The sequence below is a fragment of the Pongo abelii genome, chromosome 3 (assembly GCF_028885655.2).
Source record: "Pongo abelii isolate AG06213 chromosome 3, NHGRI_mPonAbe1-v2.0_pri, whole genome shotgun sequence".
In the NCBI taxonomy this organism is placed as follows: domain Eukaryota; kingdom Metazoa; phylum Chordata; class Mammalia; order Primates; family Hominidae; genus Pongo; species Pongo abelii.
Window position 1 is genome coordinate 27950195 of NC_071988.2, and position 8710 is coordinate 27958904.

The 8710-nt window shown below is 37.0% G+C and overlaps 1 long non-coding RNA gene across 1 annotated transcript in view; it reads left to right on the top strand.

Annotated features, from left to right (window-relative positions):
• Positions 1 to 1838: 1838 nt before the first annotated feature.
• The window catches only part of LOC134761263 (uncharacterized), a 29962-nt gene continuing 23090 nt past the window's right edge, over positions 1839 to 8710 (top strand). Inside the window, exon 1 of the long non-coding RNA XR_010139651.1 lies at positions 1839 to 8570. This is a non-coding gene — a long non-coding RNA (uncharacterized LOC134761263). The remainder of the gene's footprint in view (positions 8571 to 8710) is intronic.

Here is an 8710-nt window from a genome sequence, read left to right on the forward strand (position 1 = left end):
ATATCACAAAAACATAAATATCAATTCTTATATCACACCATACAAAGCAATAACTTGTAACAGATCATAGACTAAAATGTAAAACCTACAACCTAAAGCATAAAACTTCTAGAAAAAAATCACAGAAAAAAATCTTTATAACCTTGGGTTAGTCAAATATTTTGAAGAAGAAAAAGAGAAAAAAACTATGAAAAGAAACCCTTGAAAGTCATCAAAATTCAAACTTTTGCTCTTCAAAACACATAACTAAGAAAACAAAAATAGCAAGCCATAGACAGGGAGAAAATATTAATAACATATGTACTACAAATAAATTTTATGCAGAATGCATAAACACTTTCCTAATTCAGTAAGAAGATATGCAATCCATTAAAGGCAGTCAAAAGACTTATCAGGTAACCAAGGAGAACATGAATAAATTGGTCACCATTATTAATCAACAAAGAACTGCAAACTTAAACCACAGTAAGATACTATTATATGTCTATTATGAATTATGATGGCTACAATGGAACATCGCACATATTGGCAAGGCTCAAGGCAATAGGTTTTCTCGTTTTGTTTTGTTTGTTTTTTGAGACAGGGTCTCACTCTGTCACCCAGGCTGGAGTACAGTGGCACAATTACGGCTCACTGCAACCTCCACCTCCTAGGTTCAAGGGATCCCCCTATCTCAGCCTCCCAGGTAGCTGGGATCACAGGCGTGCACCATCATGTGTGGCTAAATGTTTGTATTTCTGATAGAGACAGGATTTCTCCATGTTTTCCAGGCTGGTCTCAAACTCTTGATCTCAAGTAATCCGCCCACCTTGGCCTCCCAAAGTGCTAGGATTACAGGTGTGAACCACCATGCCCTGCCGGGGGGAAATAGATTTCAATTTAAACACATTCATACCATTTGACTGAAACAATTGACTCCAAGATATTTAGCCAAGAGAAACAAAAACATATATCCATATGAAACAAAAACTATACAGAAATGTTTATAGCAGCTTTATTTGCAATAGCCTAAAAGTGTAAGCAAACCAAATGTCTGTAAACTATTATATAATCTTATTATTGAATGCTATTCAGCAATTAAAAAAAACTGTGGAGACACAACATGAATCTCATAATGTAACTGATAATGGAAAGAAATTAAGCAAAAAAGAGTATATATCTAAAATCATATAAAGTATGAACTAGTTTAGAATGACCTAAAGCAGATTAGTTATCAACCGCAGACAGAGGTGGAGGAAGGAATGAAATTAGAGGCATAAAGAAATGTTTTTGGTGATGAAAATATTTGGTAACTCAATTATGATGACAGTTTCTCAAGCATACACATATGCGAAAATGATCAAATTGTACCATTTACATATATGCTTATTTCAATTAGCCTTCAAATGGTCATTAAAATTTATAATAGTTTGATACTTATGGGAATGATGTAAGAGTATTTCCAGAGTTGCAAATGGTAAAAACAAAAACTCGATTTCTTTTTTTTTAACAGATTGATAGTTTTCATCCATAATATGGATCATATTTCTTCTATTAAAATATAGTAAGGAATATAGGTGTAAAATATATTACACCTATGCCCTGAATTATATGTTTTTTTTAATATATCTTCCCTATCATATTGTTCTTATACACCTAGTAGATAGTAGATTAAATTTACTCAATGGTTATTTATTATTAAGTGCCTACTTTATACAGAGAGTATTCTAGGCACTAGGATACAACATTTTATAATAATATATTTTATTATTTTATATACAAATTTTATATATAAAACAAAAATTTTAATATATAAATACCTTTCTATATTAAATATATGTAATTATTTAAAACTAAAATATGTGAAGTAGAATTATATGCACCAATTGTTGAATGAGTAAGTCAGTGAATGAATAAATATAAATTTATCTTGCGAATTCAAGTCCACATTTGTCTCGTAAGTCCACTTTATTTTTATCTATGCTATAGAGTTGCTTCCAACTTGAAGTAATAGAAAATATAACTAACATAACTTAAATAAAGAATGTTTACTTTTGTCATAAAATGCAAAAATTAGAGTGAGGCAATTGCTGTCCTTCCATCTGTTATCTGGGTTACTTCTGTCATTCACATTTACCAGCCTTAATGTATTTCATTTGTTTCCTTTCTTGTTGCTTTATTGTCACAACAGAGCTGTTGTAGTGTCAGCATTTAGAATGGGACTTAAAATTATCAATATGTAATTTGCCTCCATCTTTGTTGATACCAAAACCTCTGGATAAGTAGACACAGGAATCGGGCGGAGTTGAAAATGTCATCTTTGTTTTTTTATAATCCTGATGATGTAACACGTCTTGGAGCTGTGGCTAAATGAATTATCTAAACTGTTCTTGTTTCATTAGACACACAACCATATGCTGAGACAAGCACAGCTAGTCTTTTTTTGAAGGCCTCCCTTTCAAGGAAAGATTTTACTATGGTATATTTACCATCCAAATAAGCAGAGAAAACCTTTGTCCTGAGGACAAATGCTTCAAGGTCTAAGCTATACATGCTCATTTTCTTTTCTCAATCTCTGTTCTCCTTTAGGAAAGGAGTACAGGAAGCAGGGAGAGGATGGAAACTGCCTCTCCATTGACTATAAACCAAGAGAATTTTCTATGAAGTGCTAAAACGTGAGGGGAGTAGTTACCTACCTTTATTGTGGGGTGGGGGATGGATTTCTTCAGTCATTTTAGCTGTTTCGTCAAAATGAGTGAATATAATGTGAAAAAGACTCAAGAAACTGTGGCTGAAATTGAAACCACCTTTGCAAAAATCGTAACAGTGAGAAAATTATGGCAGCAGGGGAGATCTGATCTAGTCAATCATCATCTTGCCTTTAGCCTTCAAGCTTCCCTTAATTGTTCCTGGGCTTGGGCCAAGCTAACTTTGATAGACATTTAGTTTATAGTTTAAATGATAATATCCCTTCTCCAAAACAATGGCCTTTGTAAAGATAGCAAGAGACAGCTAGGCTAGGAGGATAGAGGAGCCTGAATTCTGCCAAAGTGTAGACATAAACAATTGTTGGCTATTATTCCAGAGGTCACAAGATATGCAACTTCCCCAATTACTCCTGCAGATAACATCATTATTGTAGAACCTGAGACTGGCATTTTGAGATGTCTCTCAGAGTTTTTGCAGGTCTGACTACCCATGGCTCCACCTGGATCTGCTGACCTCTTCTGTAGCTCCACCTAGAAGCAACTCAGCAAGCACAAGGACTATTTCCCACATCCCTATATATTTTTATTTTTATTTATTTATTCATTCATTTATTTATTTAGAGCAGGAGTGAAAGTTTATTAAAAAGCTTTAGAGAGGGAAAAAAAGGAAGTAAAGTACACTTGGAAGAGGACCAAGTGGGCGACTTGCGAGATCAAGTGCACTGTTTGACCTTTGACTTGGGGTTTTATGCGTTGGCATACTTCCGAGGTGTTGTGTCCCTTCTACCCTGATTCTTCTCTTGGGGTGGGCTGTCTGCATGCTCCGCGGTCGGCCAGCACTTGGGAGGGGCCAGCACTTGGGAGGAGGCGCATGCGCAGTGTTTGCTGGAGTTGTAGGAATGCTCACTTGAGGCGTTCTTCCCTTATCAGCCAAGTGTTCTACGTGGCACGGGGAGAAAGGTGAGGACTGGGGGATCGGGGCCGAAACCCAAAAGATTCCCCCGGCTTGGAACACCCATGTTTCCAGGGTCGTGTTGGAGTAGCAGGGGCTGCTCTTTGGTTTGTGCCAGCCCGCCGCCACCGGGCCCTGTCCTCAGCGCGCTGAGACACTAGCGGACTCATTTCCCACATCCCTATGACTGCACCTCCAACCAATCAGCAGCAAGCACCCGTTGCCTAGCCACTCCCACCACTTCCCCCCAAAATCCTGGCCTCCAAATTCTCAGAGAGGTTGATTTGAGTAATGACTGTCTACCACGTGGTGTCGCTGGCCTCATGTCTATTAAAGTCTATCTTTCTTATAATGCCGTAGTCTTGTTTTGTTTGTGCAGCGGGCAGGAAGAATCCGTTGGACGGTTAAAAAACGAGACAAGAAATGGAAGTCTACAATCAAAATAACAATGAAATCTAAAATGAAATATAAAAGTTTTGTGGCCTTCGGCATATTGGACAGCCTCTCTGAAGATTATTTTTCTGGGAAAATAAAAAATACATGCTCTATAATAATCTTTTTATTGTTGGTAAGTTCAAAGGAGGCACCATGCATACAAATACATTCTCTCTCTCTCTCTCTCTCTCTCTCTCTCTCTATATATATATATATATATAAACCCCAAGTCAAAGGTCAAACAGTGCGCTTGATCTCGCAAGTCGCCCACTTGGTCCTCTTCCAAGTGTACTTTACTTCCTTTTGTTCCTGCTCTAAAGCTTTTTAATAAACTTTCACTCCTGCTCTAAATAAATGAGTGAATAAATATATATATATATAGAGAGAGAGAGAGACATATATAATCACAATTCAGATGACATAGCATATTTTATACACATATATAGACATACACACACAAAAATACATATATATATTTATATTATGTATGTGACGGATTTAGAAATATGTGCTCTGAATTGTAGTTCCAAAAATGTGATTATGACAAAATTACCCTAACCAAGAAGAAAGAGCTCATGGGCTCAAAATTTTGTGAGTGAGCTGTCCTGGTTTTCTTTTTTTTTTTTTTTTTTTTTATTAAAGTATTAAAGTATTGGTATTACGCCTGCACAGTTAGTGTATTTGACAAAAGTCCCCAGTATTTTCATGTGTTATTAGCTTCAGGAGCAGATTTTTAAAATTATTTTTCATAACATCCCTCAAAATTTTATTTTCTTAAGTCAGTGGTTTACAAATTATGGTATGTGTCCCACAACTCTTATTGATCTATCACAAGATAAGCCAGAATGATAGTTATATACTGTAAATGTTTATAGCAATGAGACATTACCCCCAAATCTGCCTAATCATTTATGTAGTAGTTAATTTTTATCATGTTTTACAAAAGTTAAAACAGCAACAACAACCAAGAACCTGCTCCACAGATCATTTGGGAGACACAGACTTATTTAAGTTACACATGAAAAATAAACTTCAATTGAGACTCTGATAACTCAAGTGTCAACTTACATACATAGAACTCACATAAGTGAGATATTTCCTTTGATATTTTTAAGGGGAATTTAAACGTACTTTCAACATATAAGCTGTATTACTTCTGAAGTTTCTATATATGCAACATGAAGAAATTAGATCACATATTTTTAGGTTTTTTGTCACTCTCTAGTCTAATGACTCTAAGACTTACAGGAAGGATAAGACAGAAGAAAATGATCCTTAAAATCTGGTTTACAAGAACCCCTGAAAAGCTCACAGTAAAATTTCAGAGTTTCACATATTTGCCACATTTTTTTTATTTGTTTTTTAATTATTATTATACTTTAGGTTTTATGTCCTGGTTTTCTTTGTGACAAAAGGCTAAGCCCCAAAACTGAACCAATTGCATTGAAAATATTGACTTTGAGCCAAAGTGTTAACTAACAGAAAAGTACAAATTATTTCAAGCATTATACATGCACACACACACACACACACACGCACACAAATATCAAGGCAAGTGAAGGATGCTTTATTTTAGACAAACTAAATATACCTTTGCGGGTAACTCACAGGGTAAACAATTTTATACCCATTTTGATCTATCATTTAAAAGATCATTTGCCCTGGAGAATACTACAGTCCTAAGCAAAATTTTAAAAAGATTACTTCTTATTAAAATTGTAATAACCTGCCAATAATCTAATCTAGTTTAGGATCTTTTTTTTTTTTAATTTCCCCTAAGAGAAAGGATTAACTTAATTTTTTCTTTTATATACACTCTATCCTCTTCTTTCCACTGTACTTTGGCTGTTTTAGGATCTGCTATTTAATTTTTATTATATGCCTAAAAAACAGAAAACCATGAAAAAATTAAAGCTGATATACTGGTGTGTAATGATTGATATGAAGTTTTCCATAAACTTACATATAATAAGTGAGGATGTGCCTGAAAACACGGGTAAATTAATCTGTGTCCTGAAAGAAGCAGACTCCAGGATGAGGTTTGATATATAGGAGATTTATTAAGCGAAAAGTCCAACCCGTGAAGGAGCCTCAAGAGGAAGCCTGAGGAGGATAGGAGGCTCTTCAGGCGATGATAAGTGTCTGTCTCTTGAGAAGAAGAAAGCGAAAAGGGAAGATCTTAGAATGTTGTGCAGTTCTAAAACAGTTTGGGTGGGACTGACAGATTGTCCTTGTGCCGAAGTCGCAGGATAGAAAAGTTCGATGGTTTTCATAGACAGCCTTCATTCATATCCCTATTGAGTTTAGGCATTGGCTGGAAATAGCTGAGTGAAAATTGTAGCTTCAGTGTGAACTTGGTGAGCGATTTCAGAGTGTGGCACTGAAATGAATTTCATAGAAACTTCATCCTCTTCCCTCTGCTGATGGAGATCTGAAGAGGGCGTTTTTACAGCCAGCTCCTCCAAGGCTCCCATAGGTTTCTCTCCCTGAGGAAACACTTAGGAGAGGTTAATGGGACAAACTTCAGACCCACTGCTGCACATCATATCAGTACCAAAACTGGTAATAATCAACTCCTTGTTTACACTATCTATGCTAAAATCCCCTTTCCTCCTTTGGCTCCATGGCTTACTTGGTGTTACAACCCATATCTCCTGGGTGCTTTGAACTAAGAGAGAGGGTTATGTTAACTAAGGATTCAAATATACTGTAGAATGGGAAGAACAAAAAGCCAACATTTATTTCTCACAGATATGGAGGTTAGAAGTCTGACATCTGGGAGCCAGCATGGTAGGGCCCTTGGTGAGACCTGTTTTTCTGGCTGTAAGCTGCCTTCTGGCTGTGTCCTACATGGCAGAGAGAGATCATCCCTCTTGTGTCTCTTCTTATAAGGGCACTACTCCCGTTTATAAGGGATCTATTCTCATGACCTAATTATCCCTCAGTTGGCCCCACCTCTGAATATCATCACATTGGGAATTGGAAAGAGACACACAACATACGAATTTTGGAGAGACACAAACATGTATTCCATAGCACCTTCCTAGGGCAGGTTTGCTGCATGGCTTTATTTATAGTTACAATGTGGCAAGAAAGTATGCAGGCACCCCAAAGACTTCACCTGTGTTGCACATATATTCCTCAATGCCTCCATTGTATAAAACCAGCCCAACATTCTCTTGCTGCTCAGTGTTGCTAAGTACCACTAACAGCATGGTGACGACACTTCTCACCTACTGGTCCCTAGGTACAAGGGATCCGAAGTGTCATGGCAGCAACTATAACTTGTAGTACAATGGAAAATCTATCCTGTCCCCTGAAAAGCATACATCACTTTTGGGAACCAGAACTTCTAGCCCTGCAGACTCAAGTCATGAAGCTGGAAAGTACAATTTCCAAGCGTGTCTTTGGGAGTAAAGGTAAATGTGATCACACTTGTTTCCACTCGTTGATTCTAATGTGTATTTTTGAATCTTTTGAGGACAGAATTATATACAGGCCTATGATTTAGTGTATATAATACATTCTGATGGATGTGATGCCACCCTTTCCGAGCGTTGCCTCCAAGATGCCACTTTAACTGTGCCTTTAGGAAGCCATTTCAAGATTCAGTAAGGGTGCTCTTGTGATTTTCCCACTGGAGCTTGCCACAAATTTTATGCAGCATCTATTTTTACCTCAGATACTTACAAAAACCAAAGGATCTGTCTGTTCATATGGCCCAAGTACCAGTGTCTAGACGTGCTCGAGAGCCCTCTTCATCTCCAGATCACTCAAAGTTAGCAAGTTTCCATGTCACCTAGTATATACACTGAAAAGGAATTGGCTCCTAGAAGTGGAATATGATTCCTCCAAAATTCATAAAAGGGAACAATGCTTATTTGTTTTGGGGCATGCAAAATGTTCCCATAATTTATATATATATATATTTGATATTTTACTTTGGACAGAATATCCCTAAGCACAGGACAATTAAATATGTCATTGATTTCTGAGTAAACAGGTTTCTGAATCTTCCTAGCATAATCTCCCACCCTCTGGAACATGTGTCTTACCAAAGTTACCTGAATGTTTTCCACCTACTTCTTGTCCTTCCCAATACAAATAAATTTACTGATGAAATAGATCAGAGTAATGGTATTTGGATGTGTCCTGGTAATCCAGATGTCCTCAGACTATTTCATAAAACAGGGCAGGAGAGTGAACATAGTCCTGAGTTAAAACTGTAAATAAAGATTATTGTCTGCCCCACATGAATGAAATCCCTATGATTCTTTCTGATCCTCTTTTGTAACTGAAGTTGAAAACATATTTAACAAATTGATGGGCACCTATTATGCACCTGTTACCTCCTTATTAATCTGCTCTAGCACCATTTCCACATTTACCAGCATCTGTGATTGGCACCACTACTTAGCTGAACCTGCAGTTATCAACAGGCATTCTCTGAAGTCCAGCCAGTACCAGCAGAGGCCACCCAGGCAAATTAAATGGAGGTATGTTGGGGACCAGCACTTCTGTATCCTTTAATTCATCAATGGGAGAGCTGTTTTTGCTGTTCCCAATCTCTTGAATGCAATATGGTTTTAGATTTACGATTGTAGTTGGGGAGGAGGGACAATTTCTAAAAGTTTTG